We start from the raw sequence: 16,636 nt of genomic DNA on the forward strand, positions 1-16,636 counted from the left end.
CATGTCTATTCCACAATAGGTGTGCGTGCTCACCACGCGCATTGGTGCCAGAAGTTTTTCTCCTAGCAGTACCTGTGGGGGGGGGGAGCGCCCCAGTGACCCTTGGAGTGGCGTCTGCATGGCACAGTATAAGGGGAGCTGCGCGCTCCCCCCACCCTCAGTTCCTTCTTGTCAGACAACTCTGACAGAGGGGAAGGAGGGTGGGATGTGGAATAGACATGAGCAACACATCTCGAAGAACACCAGTTACGGAAAAGGTAACTGCCTTTTCTTCTTCGAGTGATTGCTCTTGTGTATTCCACAATAGGTGATTCCAAGCTATATTTGTTGGAGGTGAGTAGGAGTTCACAAGTTCTCAGGATGGAGGACAGCCCTCCTGAATGCAGCATCATCCCTGGTTTGAGAGATGATCGCATAGTGCACGGTGAACATGTGAACCAAAGACCACGTGGCGGCCCTACAAATCTCTTGGATGGGGACGTGAGCCAAAAAGGCAGCCTCCGAGGCCTGCGCTTGAGTCGAGTGCACCTTCACAATCGGTGGGGAGACGATACCTACCAGCTCATAAAGGGTACGGATGCACAAAGTGATCCACTTAGAAAGCTGCTGAGTGGAGATCGACTGACCTCTCATGCGCTCAGCCAAGGCAATGAACAGTTGTGGGGACTTTCTGAATGGCTCGGGCCCCTCGAGGTAGAAAGCCAAAGCCCAAGCCCACTGCACATCGAGCATGTGGAGATGGCACTCCTCACTGGACATGTGGGGCTTGGGGCAGAGGACTGGCAGAAAAATGTCCTGGCCCACGTGATAAGCGGAGACCACCTTTGGGAGGAACACAGGGTGTGCGTGGAGCTGGACCTTGTCCTTATGAAATACCATGTACGGAGGCTCGGAGGTTAGGGCCGACGTGATTGCGACCAGGAAGGCCACCTTCCATGAGAGGTGGGACCAGGAGCACGTGGCTAGCAGTTCAAACAGGGGCCCCGTGAGATGGGCCAACACCAGGTTCAGGTCCCACTGTGGGACTGGGGGCCTAGCATACGGAAAAAGACAGTCCACCCCCTTAAGGAACCAGCCAGCCATAGCATGGGAGAATACTGTGTGGGGGACTAGCGGATGGAAGGCCGATATGGCCACCAGGTGCACCTTAACTGTAGAGGGTGCCAGACCCTGGGCTCTAAGGTGGAGAAGGTAGTCAAGGATAAGCTGGATTGGGGTGGCCACCGGGGAGACACCCCGTTCACCCACCCATCTAGAGAACCAGGACCACTTCGCCAAGTAGGCGCGGCGCATGGAGGGCCGCCTGCTTTCTAGGAGGATGCATTGAACCCCTTCTGAGCACGTCCTCTCCTCCCTACCTAGCCATTGAGCAGCCACACCATGAGGTGGAGAGCCGCTAGGTTGGGGTGGAGAAGGTGGTCCTGGTCCTCGAAGAGCAGGTCCAGGGGGAACGGCAATGGCTGCAGCGGAGCAACCGCCAGACCCGTGAGGGTCCCAGACCAATGTTGCCTGGGCTACTCCGGGACAATCAGGAGGACCCGGACCTTATCTGTCTTTATCTTTTCCAGGACCTTGCTGATCAATGGGAATGGAGGGAAGGCATAGAGAAACTGGCCTGACAAGGACAGGAGGAAGGCATTGGAAATAGCGCTCCTTCCCAGTCCCTCCCTGGAGCGGAACTGGGGACAGCGCCGGTTCTGCTGAGTCGTGAACAGGTCCACCTGGGGAGTCCCCCACACTCGGAAAAGCCTGTGAGCCACTTCCAGGTGGAGAGACCACTCATGTTGAGAGGAGACATCCCTGCTCAAGCGATGTCGTGGGCTATACAGAAATCCCACAGCCTGAGGGCGTCACGTCAGAGGGAAGAGGAGCTGGTCCCGCCTTGCCTGTTGATATAGAACATCGAGGCTGTGTTGTCTGTGAGGACCCTGACCACCTTGTCCTCCAAGCAGAAGCAGAAGGCCACGCATGCCAGCCGTACCACCCTGAGTTCCTTGATGGGAACTACAGGCCAGTCCTCAGTCTCTGGAAAAATCATGCCGCAGGTCCTCAAGGAATCAATTCTGAAACACTTAGAGGAGAGGAAAGTGATCAGGAACAGTCAGCAAGGATTCACCAAGGGCAAGTCATGCCTGACTAATCTAATTGCCTTCTATGATGAGATAACTGGCTCTGTGGATGAGGGGAAAGCAGTGGATGTGTTGTTCATTGACTTTAGCAAAGCTTTTGACACCGTCTCCCACAGTATTCTTGCCAGCAAGTTAAAGAACTATGGGCTGGATGAATGGACTTTAAGGTGGATAGAAAGTTGGCTAGATTGTCGGGTTCAATGGGTAGTGATCAATGGCTCCATGTCTAGCTGGCAGCCGGTATCAAGTGGAGTGCCCCAAGGGTCGGTCCTGGGGCCGGTTTTGTTCAATATCTTCATCAATGATCTGGAGGATGGCGTGGATTGCACCCTCAGCAAGTTTGCAGATGACACTAAACTGCGAGGAGAGGTAGATACGCTGGAGGGTAGGGATAGGATACAGAGGGCCCTAGACAAATTGGAGGATTGGGCCAAAAGAAATCTAATGAGGTTCAACAAAGACAAGTGCAGAGTCCTGCACTTAGGACGGAAGAATCCCATGCACTGCTACAGACTGGGGACCGAATGGCTAGGCAGCAGTTCTGCAGAAAAGGACCTAGGGGTTAAAGTGGACGAGAAGCTGGATATGAGTCAACAGTGTGCGCTTGTTGCCAAGGCGGCCAATGGCATTTTGGGATGTATAAGTAGGGTCATTGCCAGTAGATGGAGGGATGTGATCGTTCCCCTCTATTCGACATTGGTGAGGCCTCATCTGGAGTACTGTGTCCAGTTTTGGGCCCCACACTACAAGAAGGATGTGGAAAAATTGGAAAACATCCAGCGGAGGGCAACAAAAATGATTAGGGGACTGGAACACATGACTTATGAGGAGAAGCTGAGGGAAGTGGGATTGTTTAGTCTGCGAAAGAGAAGAATCTGGCGTGATGGACCATGTACGTGCATGCCAACATGTGACCCAAGAGCTGGAGGCACGCTCTGGCTGTTGTCACCTGGAATCTTGTGACTGTGTCGATGAGCCCCTTCAGGGTCTCGAACCAGTCTGGTGAGAGGGACGCTCTGGCTGACGAGGTGTCCAGGAGCACCCCAATAAACTCTATGCGTTGAACCGGGACTAACATGGACTTGGTGTTGTTTACCAACAGGCCCAAAGTGGTGCATGTGAACAGGAGGAGCGTCACATGATCCCTCACCTGCAACCAGGAGCTGCCCTTGACCAGCCAATCGTCCAGATAGGGAAAGATCTGGACCCTCCTGACACCTGAGATAGGCCACTACCACCGACATACATTTTGTAAATACCCTGGGGGCAGTGAACAGGCCAAACAGGAGGACCGTAAATTGGTAGTGATTCTGCCCCACCACAAAATGGAGGAAGCGTCTGTGCCCCTCGAATATATGAATGTGGAAGTACGCATCCTGCAGATCGAGGTCCGTGTACCAGTCCCCGGGATCCAGGGAGAAGATGATGGAGGCCAGGGAGACCATGTGGAACTTGAGCTTCATCATTGGTACAGACCTCACAGGTCCAGGATGGGCCTGAGTCCCTCTTTGGCCTTCGGGATAAGGAAATAGCGGGAGTAGTACCCCTTGTCTTTAAACTTCCCGGGCACCACTTCCACTGCTCCTAGGCCGAGGAGCTGCCCCACCTCCTGCTCGAGCAGAGCTTCATGTGAGGGATCCCCCAGGAAGGATGGAGGTGGGGGATGGTTGGGCGGGGAAGAAGTAAACTGGAGGGTGTAGCCCCGGGAGATGGTGTTGAGGACCCATCGGTCCGAGGTCAGCCGCGACCACTCCGGGAGGAAAGCACACAACCGATTGGAGAAGTGAAGCTTTACTGAGGGCGGATCCCTGATGAGAACGGGCAGGGCACCCCCAAGCGTCCCATCAAAACTGCCTTTTCCCCGCCTGCTTGCCCTTGGAGGACCCAGGCTGGGGGGCAGGCCGAGACTGCCTCTGAGGGCACCTCTTATAGTCCCGCAACTTCTTATGGGTGACCTCGTATTTCGGGTGGGTGGCCTGAGCGGGGGGAGTCTGCTGCAGCTTGAACTTAGATTTAGCCAGAGCCAGAACACAGAGACCCAGAGTCTGGAGGGTTGTGCAGGAGTCTTTCATGCCATGCAGCCTTGTATCCATTTGCTCCACAAACAGAGTTTTGCCCTCAAATGGGAGATCCTGCATGGAGGTCTGTACCTCGCTGGACAGCCCAGAGAGCAGGAGCCACAACGCCCTTCTCATGGACACCGCGGAGGCCATGGACCATGCGGCCATGTCTGCCGCATCTGATGGGAGGAGGGATAGCTCAGTGGTTTGAGCACTGGCCTGCTAAACCCAGGGTTGTGAGTTCAATCCTTGAGGGGGCCATTTAGGGATCTGAGGCAAAAATTGGGGATTGGTCCTGCTTTGAGCACGGGGTTAGACTAGATGACCTCCTGAGGTCCCTTCCAACCCTGATATTCTATGATTCTATGAAGCTGCCTGCAGGGTTGCCCTGGCAGCCGCTGTACTCTCCTCCACCAGCACTTTGAACTCCTTCCTATTGCACTCCTGGAGGTAGTCCTTGAACTTGAGCAGGAAGTCCCACAGGTTGAACTCATACAGGCCCAGGAGAGCCTGGTGGTTTGCCACTCGTAACTGGTAGCTCGAGGACGAATACATTTTTCTTCCAAAAGAGTCCAGCCTCCGTGAATCTTTATTTTTTGGGGTTGGGGCTGGCTGGCCCTGCTGTTCCCTGTGGTTGACCGACCTGACCACCAAGGAGTTGGGCGCCGGGTGGGTGTATAAGTAGTCATGTCCCTTGGCGGGTACAAAGTACTTGCATTTCACCCTCTTAGAGATGGGGGCCAACGAAGCTGGTGTTTGCCACAGGGCATTTGAAATTTTTGCCACCCCTTCATGGACAGCCAAGGCCACCCTGCCCGGTGCCAAAGAGGACAGCACATTAAACAGGGAGTCTGAGGGCTCCTCCATCTCCTCTGCCTGGAAGTGGAGGCTTGATGCCACCCTTTTTAAGAGTGGTTGGTGAGCCCTAAAGTCCTCCTGTAGGACGGAGGGGGGGGGCCGTAATTGCCTCATCTGGGGAGGGCGAGGAGGCCTGTGTGGTACTCTGGGTGTCCGCTGGCACCGGAGGATCCACCGCCTCATCAGTCTCTGGGCATGGTGCTGAGGATGTACGTCCCACTGCCTCCTTCCTTGGAGGCCTGGAGAGCGAGGCCAATGGTGCTTCTGAGGCTCCAGCCACCAAGCGAGCCCCTACTGGGGGCTGCGTTGGGGGCCACGGTGCCCACTGGTACCATTGAGCCGGCCATGGCGCCTGGTGCCACTTCACCTGCTGCAGCACCAGCGGGGCCAGCTGTTCGGCCTGGCCCACTGATGGACAACTATGAGCGGAGGCTGGGCTGATATACGACCTGCCGCTGTCCCCAGACTGGGAGGGGTGGTGGTGCCGGGAGTGATGCTGACTACAGGACGGCGATCCCGACACGGAGGACCGGTACCATCGGTAACAGCTGCTCTGCGATTGGCTCCGATGGGCAGACTCACGACAGCGAGACACCAGCGATCGACGCCCAGGGTTGCGGAGGCAATGCTTTAGCGGGGTCTTGGAGCGGGATTCTGAGCGGGAACAGCATCGACATCCTTGCTGTGACCGGCTGCGATAACCTCTCTGAGACAAGGACCTTTGGTGATACCTGCCTCGGTCCCATCAGTATTCGCTCCTCGAGGTGGAGCGGTGCTGACGGAACCCAACTAGATAGTCTGGTGGGCGTTGAGGGTGATCCATGTGGACTTTGCCCTGAACAGTCGCTGGGTGGTGAATGGCAGCAGAAACACTCCCTGGACCGAGACCGGTACCGAGCTGGGGGTGACTGTGGAGATCCCAGCAGTGGCTTGCCCCTGGAGTGTGGGGCCGACATCAGCGGTGCTCCTGGTACCAGTATGGACATAACATCCCGGGCCACCTGCAGGGCCTCCGGTGTGGATGGCATCCGGACATCCGGGGAGGCCTGCTCTAAAGGTGCCAGGCTACTCCGCTCTACGTGAGTCAGAGGCCTAGAGGCCGGTGGGGATCGAGGACTGCCCGACATGGGTCTTGCCTCTGTCTCTGGTTTTCCTCGGTGCTGCTGCGAAGAAGGCATCTTTCTGGCCTTCTTGGTGTGCCCCGTGGACTGGGAACGGTGCTGACTGGTCAATGGCACCGGAAGGTCGCCTCGCATCGACACCGCGGTGCCCGGTGCCGGCTCGGAGTGGCACACCAGCGTCAGGTTCAGCGCCAACTCCATGAGAATGGCCCAGAGCCTAATGGCCCTTCTCTCTCTTGGTCCGAGGCTTAAACGACACGCAAATTTTCCAATGATTGCTAATATGGGTTTCTCCCAAACAGCGCAAACAGTCTGGATGCGGGTCATTCCTTGGCATAGATCATCTACAAGTGCCGCACGACTTAAAACCCGGGGTGCGGGGCATGCCCCAGCCCGGGCTCTCTAACTGAACTAACTAAACGGCTAACTAACTACAGGTACCAACACTGAACGAACGAACAGTTCTGGGGACGAGCTACAGCAAAGCTGGAGTACAGTAGTTCCGACACACCTTCACTGGCAGCAAGAAGGAACTGAGGATGGGGGGAGCGTGCAGCTCTCCTTATACTGCGCCATGCAGGCGCCACTCCAGGGGTCACAGGGCACTCCCCCCATGGGTACTGCTAGGGGAAAAACTTCCGGCACCTGTGCACATGGCGAGCACACACACCTATTGTGGAATAGACATGAGCAATCACTCGAAGAAGAATTGCATATTGAGAGCACATTAAACCAGCGCTCTGTGATTATCACTAGCTTCCAGTCAGCTTCCAGGTGGAATTCAAGGCATTAAGTTTAAACCTATAAAGTCTTAAATGGTTCGGACCTGTTTACGAGAGAGGTGGTCTCTCCCAGTATATACTGTAACAGGTAAAATCAGCAGAGGTGTTGGAGCTGGAGCTCCCACAATATAGGTAACAGACCTGCTGGCAGGTTATTCTTTGTGAAGGTTCCTCAGTTTTGGAACTTGCTCCTCCCATTAGTTCAGCAGAGTCCAGATTTATTAATCTTCTAAGCACGCTGCAAAGCCCATCTTTTATCTCTTCTCTAAGTCTGCTGAGGAGGGTGTGGGCTGAGGTAGAGATATTATGGTCAGAATTTTGCTTATGTTCACGTAATAGGCATCCAAAGCACCAGGTGGGCACCTTTAATGGTATTTTGAACATATAACTAATAAATATCCATGTGCTGAAGAGTCATCTGATAAATTCACTGCTCTAACCTTCATCTGGGCCTGATGTATTTGAAGTAGGGTCTTCTGAAGAATCCTTTTAAAGTCTCTTTTTCCTTTTTTTGCACATAGAGGGGTATCTGTTTGGTTAGTTCATAGGTGCCAAACAATGATAGTCTAAAGTGGCAATCTCAAAGTCACACAGAAGAACAAAGGTTGGCAATTAAAATCTTATAAAATGTGCACAAAGAGCACATTTGCTTGGTGAGAGATTTGAGGAAGCGCAAAACACCAGCACTGCAAGATTTTCTATTTCCACATGAGCATGGCAAGGCTATGTCCTGTCACCATCATTGTTCAATATCAGCATTGACTGGTTGATGAATAAGCATGAAGAGTCAACTGTCGATGGCATTGAGCTGAACACTCTTTTGCTTTGAAACCTTGTGGTGTGGTGTGCCTGGTGTGGGTCACAGGTGAGAATGCCAAATTCAGAACAGTGATAAAAAAATAGGACAGTCACACCCCAAAACTGGCGGTTATTAGTTCATCAAACCAATAACAAAAGTGAGCTCTTGTATCACCACACTGGTTAACAAGAAGCCAAAACACAGTCCCCTTAGGCATTCCAGCCCCTGGCTTACCACCCAGACAACTGGTCTTTCTCTAATGAGACGTTACTGAAAACCAGATTCATCATATAGAAGGTCCTATTAATCTCAAAGGATCAGACACTTCCCCAGATCCATATATATATATATATATATATATATATATATATATATATATATACACACACACATACACACACACACACACACACACTTTAGATCTTACCATATGCTATAGCCAATTCCTTTAGTAATTAAAAACTAAAGGTTTATTAATATAAAAGTAAAATAAGTTATTAATTGGTTAAAGGAATCATATATACATTACAACTGATTTCAGAGTTTGCAACAGTGGTGTTAAATCTGCTAGTCTGTAATAAGTCTCTCCAGTTCATCCATTAGGTTGGGGGGTCATCAGTCCATTGTTCAAAGCTCTTCTTTGCTAGAAATCATGTCCAGAACTGTGGAAGAGGAAAGACGACAAAGCAGTGATGTCACAGCTTGCATTTTATATCTCAGCCCATGTGCACTGAAAGTTACTGGCCAATATGGGGTCATGGGTCACGTGAGCATGGAAAGTTACTGGTAAAAGATAGTGTTAGATCCCATATCCTTATCATATGTCCTTACATGTCTTGTTGAGTCGTGAGGCATTCATTGAGTATGTGCTCCTTGAGCAGTTTTGGGAGGGTCCCTGGAATAGTGGATTGTCTTTAATAAACCATCAAGCAGGCTGGCTAGCATTGCTGCAAATCTGTCTAGGGGGTGGTCACCCAGGAACGGAACACATTCGAGATAAATTCATAGCAAATATTCATAACTTCAGCTACAAAGATGATATATCCATATAAACAGGATCATCATATTTAGCAATTACAATTTTTTCCATAGATATATTATGATGTACTTTGTATCAGACTTAGTGCAATTGTGGTGATACATTAGTGATAATAAATTAGTGTACATCTGGTTATCATTCTTTCTATACAGCATAACAGACCTCAAGTACACCAATGATGTTGGCTTAATTTGTTGAATCGCTGCAGCTGATGGTGGTTGGGAAAGAAGCAATGCGTATTGGTTTAGTTATCAGTCTGGAGAAAACGAAGTCCCTGGCCATTACCATCAAGCAGCCTCCAACCCTAGATTACAGTCAGCTCAGTGAGAGGCAGAATCACTTTAAAAAGTGTTGGGGCTTTGACTGACTCCTGCTGTGCGTGCGGATGCCGGGGCAACTCAGCTAAGGGGCACCAGAACAGCAAGGGCCAGGGGACCATGGCCCCATCACTTTTAGAAGTGGGAAGGCCATGCCTTTCCTGCCTTAAGGGTGAGTGACAGCAGGGAGAGGAAGACTCAAGGAGCCCAATCTACTTAGTTTAGTTTATCAAAATATAGGTTAAGGAGTGGCTGGATCACAGCCTATAAGTACCTACATGGGGAGCAGAAACTAGATAAAAGAGGGCTCCTCAATGTAGCAGACAAAAATATAACAAAATCCAGTGGCAGAAAATTGAAGGAAGACAAATTTAAACTAGAAATAATGCACAAATTTTTAACAGTGGAGGTAATTAACCGTTGGAGCAATTTATCAAGTACAGGTAAGACAGGCATGGATTCTCCCTTACTGGCAATTTTTAAATCAAGATTGGATATTTTTCTAAAACATATGCTCTAGTTCAAACAGGAATTAATTCATGAAAGTCTTTGGCCTGTGTTATGCAGGAGATCAGACTAGAGGATCACAGTGATCATATCTCTCTTAAAACAAAAGACTCTATTCTCATTTGAAAGGCTATTAGCAAGTTGTACAGGTGGCTCTAATGACTATTTTATCTCAATCCTAAGTATGATGATGATGCCAGGGAAGAACTTTACAAACGACTTATTGAATTTTCAGATCAGCTGACAAGCATCAGGATTATACATGAAATCATAGACATCTGGATAGGCCCAACAGCTTAAAGGAGAGGCAAGCATTCAGGATAAGAAGAAACATGGACTCTTCAAGAGGCAAATGATGCTTCTGGCACCACAAGGAGAACTTTTCATTTGGCAACATACCACTTTATTGTAGAGGGTTTCCTGCTATTCAAACGGATGGATTGGATCTCCTCCAAGCAAGATCTCTCTGACTCTGTTGGCCATCGAAAAAATCAGAGGTACTGAAGGCCTGGCTTGACAAAGCCCTGGCTGGGATGATTTAGTTAGTATTGGTCCTGCTTTGAGCAGGGGGTTGGAGTAGATGACCTCCTGAAGTCTCTTCCAACCCTAATCTTCTATGATTTTATTATCAGGCTGCCAGGTGGAGGGATGCTAGGCTGTGATGGTTGGTTTTGTCTCTGTTCTGTGACAGTAAGTCCAGAAATGGCTGTAGGTGAATGCACCAGGTGGGAGGCCATCTGTAGAGCGGTAATGAACCAGAACGATCATGGCCATCATAGTGTTGTTAAGATCACTGATGCCTTATCCCACTTAATCTTTTGGAGGATGTGACATAGGAGGGAAATGGGAGGAAAGGCACATATCTAGGGCCCTACCAAATTCATGGCTGTGAAAAACACATCATGGACTGTGAAAACTGGTCTTTTGCGTGCTTTTACCCTATGTGTATATAATATAATATACAAATATAAATATGTGTATCATATTTACCCTATGATACAGTAGTGTCCAACTTTTTTACACACAAGATCACTTTTTGAATTTAAGATCTACCCCACCCCTTCCTCAAGACCCCACCCCATTCACTCCATTTCTCCTCCCTCCATCACTCGCTCTCCCACACCCTCACTCACTGTCAGCAGGCTCGGGCAGGGGGTTGGGATGTGGAAGGGGGTGCAGGCTCTGGGCTGGGGCCAAGTTCGGCGTGTGGGAGGGGGCTCTGGGCTGAGCCTGGGGCAGGGGTGCAGGAGTGAGGGGTGCAAGCTCTGGGAGAGAATTTGGGTGCAGGGGTCACATGGTCACACTGCATCTAATCTCATACAATCCACTGGACATTTCATGAGTTACTTTGTGTGTGTGTGTCATCTGGGGTTTATAGATCCAATATGCTTCAGGGGTTGTCACAAATCAGTATAACAGTCTCAACTGTGAAGCGTGCATTGGCTGAGCCTGGGGCTTGGGGTTGGGGTGCAGGAGTGATGGGTAAAAGCTCTGGAAGGGAGTTTGGGTGCAGGAGGGGGCTCCAGGCTGGGGCAGGGGGTTGGGGTACAGGAGGGGGGATGAGATGCAGGCTCCGACCAGAAGGCACTTACCACATCAACACTGCATGTAAAACTGAAATAAAAGCCCATCAGTGAGCCTGGTACATACGACATGACCTTTGCCCCAATGCAGGTTTACACCTCAGATGTTTATCACTTTAATCTTTCACTACAATAAAAATGGACACTTTAGCACCTTAATGTGAAAAAAATGCTTCCCAAAATTTATATATATTTTCTTCTGAAGTGAGACTAAAAATTTACAATGATTTTTGTAACATTTTATGCCAATTTTTTTAGTTCACTCATTTGTTAGATTTCACATCCCACTTATAAAATATAAAAACAATGATTTGTAAAATGATTGTATATTTACTAGAGCTATCAGTTGCAGTTAACTCACACAATTAACTCAAAAAAATTAATCACGATTAAAGCAATTAATTGCAGTTTTAATCACATTAAACAATAGAATAGGAAGGAAGCCAAGGAAAGTGTGGGCCCCTTACTGAATGAGGGAGGCAACCTAGTGATAGAGGATGTGGAAAAAGCTAATGTACTCAAAGCTTTTTTTGCCTCTGTCTTCACAAACAAGGTCAGCTCCCAGACTGCTGCACTGGGCAGCACAGCATGGGGAGGAGGTGACCAGCCCTCTGTGAAGAAAGTAGCGGTTCGGGACTATATAGAAAAGCTGGACGAGCACAAGTCCATGGGGCCGGATGCGCTGCGTCCGAGAGTGCTGAAGGAGTTGGCAGATGTGATTGCAGAGCCATTGGCCATTGCCATGAATTTTCAAAGATGAGAGGGGGAGGTTCCGGACGACTGGAAAAAGGCTAATGTAGTGCCCATCTTTAAAAAAGAGAAGGAGGAGGATCCGGCGAACTACAGGCCAGTCAGCCTCACCTCAGTCCCTGGAAAAATCATGCAGCAGGTCCTCAAGGAATCAATTCAGAAGCATTTAGACGAAAGTGATCAGGAACAGTCAGAATGGATTCATCCAGTATGGGCTGGATGAATGGACTATAAGGTGGATAGAAAGTTGGCTAGATTGTCAGGCTCAACAACGGGTACCGATCAATGGCTCCATGACTAGTTGGCAGCCAGTATCAAGTTGAGTGCCCCAACGGTCAGTCCTCAGGCCGGCCTTGTTCAGTATCTTCATAAATGATCTGGAGGATGGCGTGGATTGCACCCTCAGCAAGTTTGCAGGTGACCCTAAACTGTGAGGAGAGGTAGATACGCTGGAGCGTAGGGATAGGATACAGAGGGCCCTAGACAAATTAGAGGATTGGGCCAAAAGAAATCTGATGAGGTTCAACAAAGACAAGTGCAGAGTCCTGCACTTAGGACAGAAGAATCCCATGCATCGCTACAGACTGGGGACCGAATGGCTAGGCGGCAGTTCTGCAGAAAAGGACCTAGGGGTGACAGTGGACGAGAAGCTGGATATGAGTCAGCAGTGTGCCCTTGTTGCCAAGAAGGCCAATGGCATTTTGGGATGTATAAGTAGGGGCATTGCCAGCAGATGGAGGGACGTGATCGTTCCCCTCTATTCAACATTGGTGAGGCCTCATCTGGAGTACTGTGTCCAGTTTTGGGCCCCACACTACAAGATGGATGTGGAATAATTGGAAAACATCCAGCGGAGGGCAACAAAAATGATTACGGGACTGGAACACATGACTTAGGAGGAGAGGCTGACGGAACTGGGATTGTTTAGTCTGTGGAAGAGAAGAATGAGGGGGGGATTTGATAGCTGCTTTCAACTATCTGAAAGGGGGTTCCAAAGAGGATGGATCTAGACTGTTCTCAGTGGTAGCAGATGACAGAACAAGGAGTAATGGTCTCAAGTTGCAGTGGGGGAGGTTTAGGTTGGATATTAGGAAAAACTTTTTCACTAGGAGAGTGGTAAAGCACTGGAATGCATTACCGAGGGACGTGGTAAACTTCCTTAGAATTTTTTAAGGTCAGGCTTGACAAAGCCCTGGCTGGGATGATTTAGTTGGGGATTGGTCCTGCTTTGAGCAGGGGGTTGGACTAGATGACCTCCTGAGATCCCTTCCAAACCTGATATTCTATGATTCTATGAATACCGATTGAAATTTAATAAATATTTTGGATGTTTTTCTACATTTTCAAATATATTGATTTCAATTGCTATTACCAGCAGGAGAGTGAGTTTGTGTGTGTATGTGGGTGGGGGGGTGAGAAAACCTGGATTTGTGCTGGAAATGGCCCACCTTGATTATCATGCACATTGTAGGGAGAGTGGTCACTTTGGATAAGCTATTACCAGCAGGAGATTGAGCTTGTGTGTGTGGTTTTTGGAGGGGGGTGAGGGAACCTGGATTTGTGCAGGAAATGGCCCACCTTGATTATCATACACATTGTGAAGAGAGTGGTCACTTTGGATGGGCTATTACCAGCAAGAGAGTGAGTCTGTGTGGGGTGGGGGGGGGCGCGGAGGGTGAGAAAACCTGGACTTGTGCTGGAAATGGCCCAACTTGATGATCACTTTACATAAGCTATTACCAGCAGGAAAGTGGGGTGGGAGGGGGTATTGTTTCATGGTCTCCGTGTGTATATAATGTCTACTGCAGTTTCCATGGTATGCATCCGATGAAGTGAGCTGTAGCTCACGAAAGCTCATGCTCAAATAAATTGGTTAGTCTCTAAGGTGCCACAAGTACTCCTTTTCTTTTTGCAAAGACAGACTAACACGGCTGTTACTCTGAAACCTGTAATTACAACACAGAATACAAAGCGTACAGTGATCACTTTATATTATTACAAATATTTGCATTGTAAAAAGGATAAACAAAAGAAAGGGTATTTTTCAGTTCATCTCGTATAACTTGCAAATGTAGATTTTTGTTGTTGGTACATAACTGCACTCAAAAATAAAACAATGCACAACTTTAGAGCCAAAGTCCACTCAGTCCTACTTCTTATTCTGCCAAGCGCTAAGACAAAACAAGTTTGTTTACACTGATGAGAGATAATGCTGCCCACTTCTTATTTACAATGTCACCAGAAAGTGAGAACAGGAGTTCACATGGGACTTGTGTAGCTGGCATTGCAAGGTATTTATGTGCCAGATATGCTAAACATTTGTATGCCCCTTCATGCTTCTGCCACCTTTCCAGAATGCGTTAATTAAATTTGCATCTAAACTCCTTGGGGGAGAATTGTATGTGTCTAGCTCTATTTTACCCGCCTTTTGCCATATATTTCATGTTATAGTAGTCTTGGATGATGACTCAGCATGTGTTGTTCATTTTAAAAACACGATCACTGCAGATTTGTCCAAACGCAAAGAAGTGCTGGGTCTTCATCTGAGATTGCTGTAACATGAAATATATACAGCATGCTGGTAAAACAGAGCACGAGATATACAATTCTACCCCCAAGGAGTACAGTCACAAATTTAATTAGCACATTTTTTCAAATGAGCATCATCAGCATGAAAGCATGTCCTCTGAAATGGTGGCCAAAGCATGAAGGGGCAGACGAATGTTTAGCATATCTGGCATATAAATATCTTGCAACGCCAGCAACAAAAGTGCCATGCAAATGCCTGTTCTCACTTTCAGGTGACCTTGTAAACAAGCAGGCAGCAGCATCCCCCATCAATGTAAACAAACTTGTTTGTCTTAGCGCTTGGCAAAATAAGAAGTAGGACTGAGTGGACTTGTAGGCTCTAAAGTTTTACACTGTTTTGTTTTGAGTGCAGTTATGTAACCAAAAAACGCCACTGCATTTGTAACTAACACTTTCATGATAAAGAGACTGCACTTCAGTATTTGTATGAGGTGAATTGAAAAATACAATTTTTGTTTATCATTTTTACAGTGCATATATTTGTAATCAAAAAAATAAAGTGAGCACTGTGCACTTCGTATTCTGTGTTGTAATTGAAATACATATTGAAAATGTAGAAAAACATCCAAAAATGTAATAAGTTTCAATTGATATTCTATTGTTATAAGTGCGATTAATAGTGATTAATTTTTTTGAGTTGAGTTAATCGCATGAGTTAACTGTGATTGGCCGCCCTAATAAAAATGCATAATGTAAGTAAGTTAATATATTAAAGAAATAACTGAAGTATCTGTTTTTGACCCTGTAAATATATATTGTCGAATTTGTAGCTTTTTTAAAATCAGTCCAAATAGTTTGGGAATACCTACATGAAACAGCTACTAGACAGATTTAATGTGTGTCAACCAAATTAAGCTTATTGTGAAGATTTCTGGGGCCAAATTGTTTTCAAGATAAAACATTCACAATCTGAGGAACTTCTAACAACTGCAGTGTGTGGGATAAGACTCCATTCTCCTAACATGATTGAATAGTCTCAATTTCCCTCTTGTTGAGTGTGCACAGATATGACACTACAGGCTCAGGAGAGACTTCACTTTGTTTGCTGATTTATGCTTTTATCAAAACGGTTTCAGCGGAGCAGAGTTTAATTTTTCAAAGGCAGGAATGAAATTTAATTCAGAAACAGATTAAAAACCAAACAAACCACTAGAAACAAATCCTTAAACTGGCTGTGAAAGATGTCATCTTGACAGGCCTGGAGCTTGAAGTCTATAGCTCAGTTACAAAATGTGCAGGAGAAGTGCAAGCTTCTCACTCTCCTGCCTATGCTAAACAGACACCTCCAGGAATGAGACGGGAGTTGAGCTTTTCAATTCAACTTTGATAAAGGTGCCAACAAGGGGCACAACTAGTGTCAGCTGCGAAGAGTAATTCTGGGACTCCCACACTAGAAAATTAAGAATCAGATCACCCACTTATTTAACATACATTACCACACAACCATTAGAGGGGCACTGCTCACCTTTGTCACTGTGCAGCGAAGCTAGACATTGTAACATGGAGTACTATAACTGCCAAATATGATTATTAATTTAATTTCCTGCTAGAGTTGTAACAGTAGAAAGCCCAAAGCTGCTCACAACTGTCTCATGGCATGCCTAGGAAGCATCATCTTCTGCAAGTCGATAATCTCCATTGGCTGTTAAAAATAAAACAAAAACCACCCCTCCATTATAAGTCAGTGCAGAGAAACAGAAGTAAGCAATTCAAAATTTCTAGCAAAGGTGGAACCCAAGACTGGCCAGTTTAATTAAAGAGGTGCTAAGCACCTCAGGACCCATGAATGTTAACTAAGGCCTTGCCTATACGGCAGAGTTTTGTCCCCAAAAGGCAGCTTTTGGCAACGAAAGAGTGGAGATGTACACACTGCAATGCCACTTTTGGCACAAAAACCTCCACAGTTTCGGCGACAAAATAAAACCACCTTGACAAAAGACATAGGGCTTTTTGCGCAAAAGTTTTGTCAGGGCCAATGCAGACACTGCACTTGATTGTATCACTTTAATTAGCCTCCAGAAGGTGTCCCACAATGCCCATCTTGACTGCTCAGGTCAGCAGTTCTTACTCCACTGCCCTGCAGTAAGGAAAGCAACAGTCCG

General features: G+C 47.8%; 1 protein-coding gene across 2 annotated transcripts in view; it reads left to right on the forward strand.

Annotated features, from left to right (window-relative positions):
- The window catches only part of TSR3 (TSR3 ribosome maturation factor), a 31,372-nt gene extending 20,859 nt beyond the window's left edge, over positions 1–10,513 (forward strand). The window contains exon 7 of one of the 2 annotated variants that reach the window (XM_073361556.1): positions 9,848–10,513. The gene's annotated coding sequence lies outside the window, so the exon portion shown is untranslated. Of the gene's footprint in view, positions 1–3,231; positions 4,760–9,847 lie in introns of those variants that run through there. The other variant, XM_073361559.1, reaches the window with a different exon arrangement.
- Positions 10,514–16,636: the final 6,123 nt, after the last annotated feature.

The sequence above is a fragment of the Lepidochelys kempii genome, chromosome 10, assembly GCF_965140265.1.
Source record: "Lepidochelys kempii isolate rLepKem1 chromosome 10, rLepKem1.hap2, whole genome shotgun sequence".
Taxonomy (NCBI): domain Eukaryota; kingdom Metazoa; phylum Chordata; order Testudines; family Cheloniidae; genus Lepidochelys; species Lepidochelys kempii.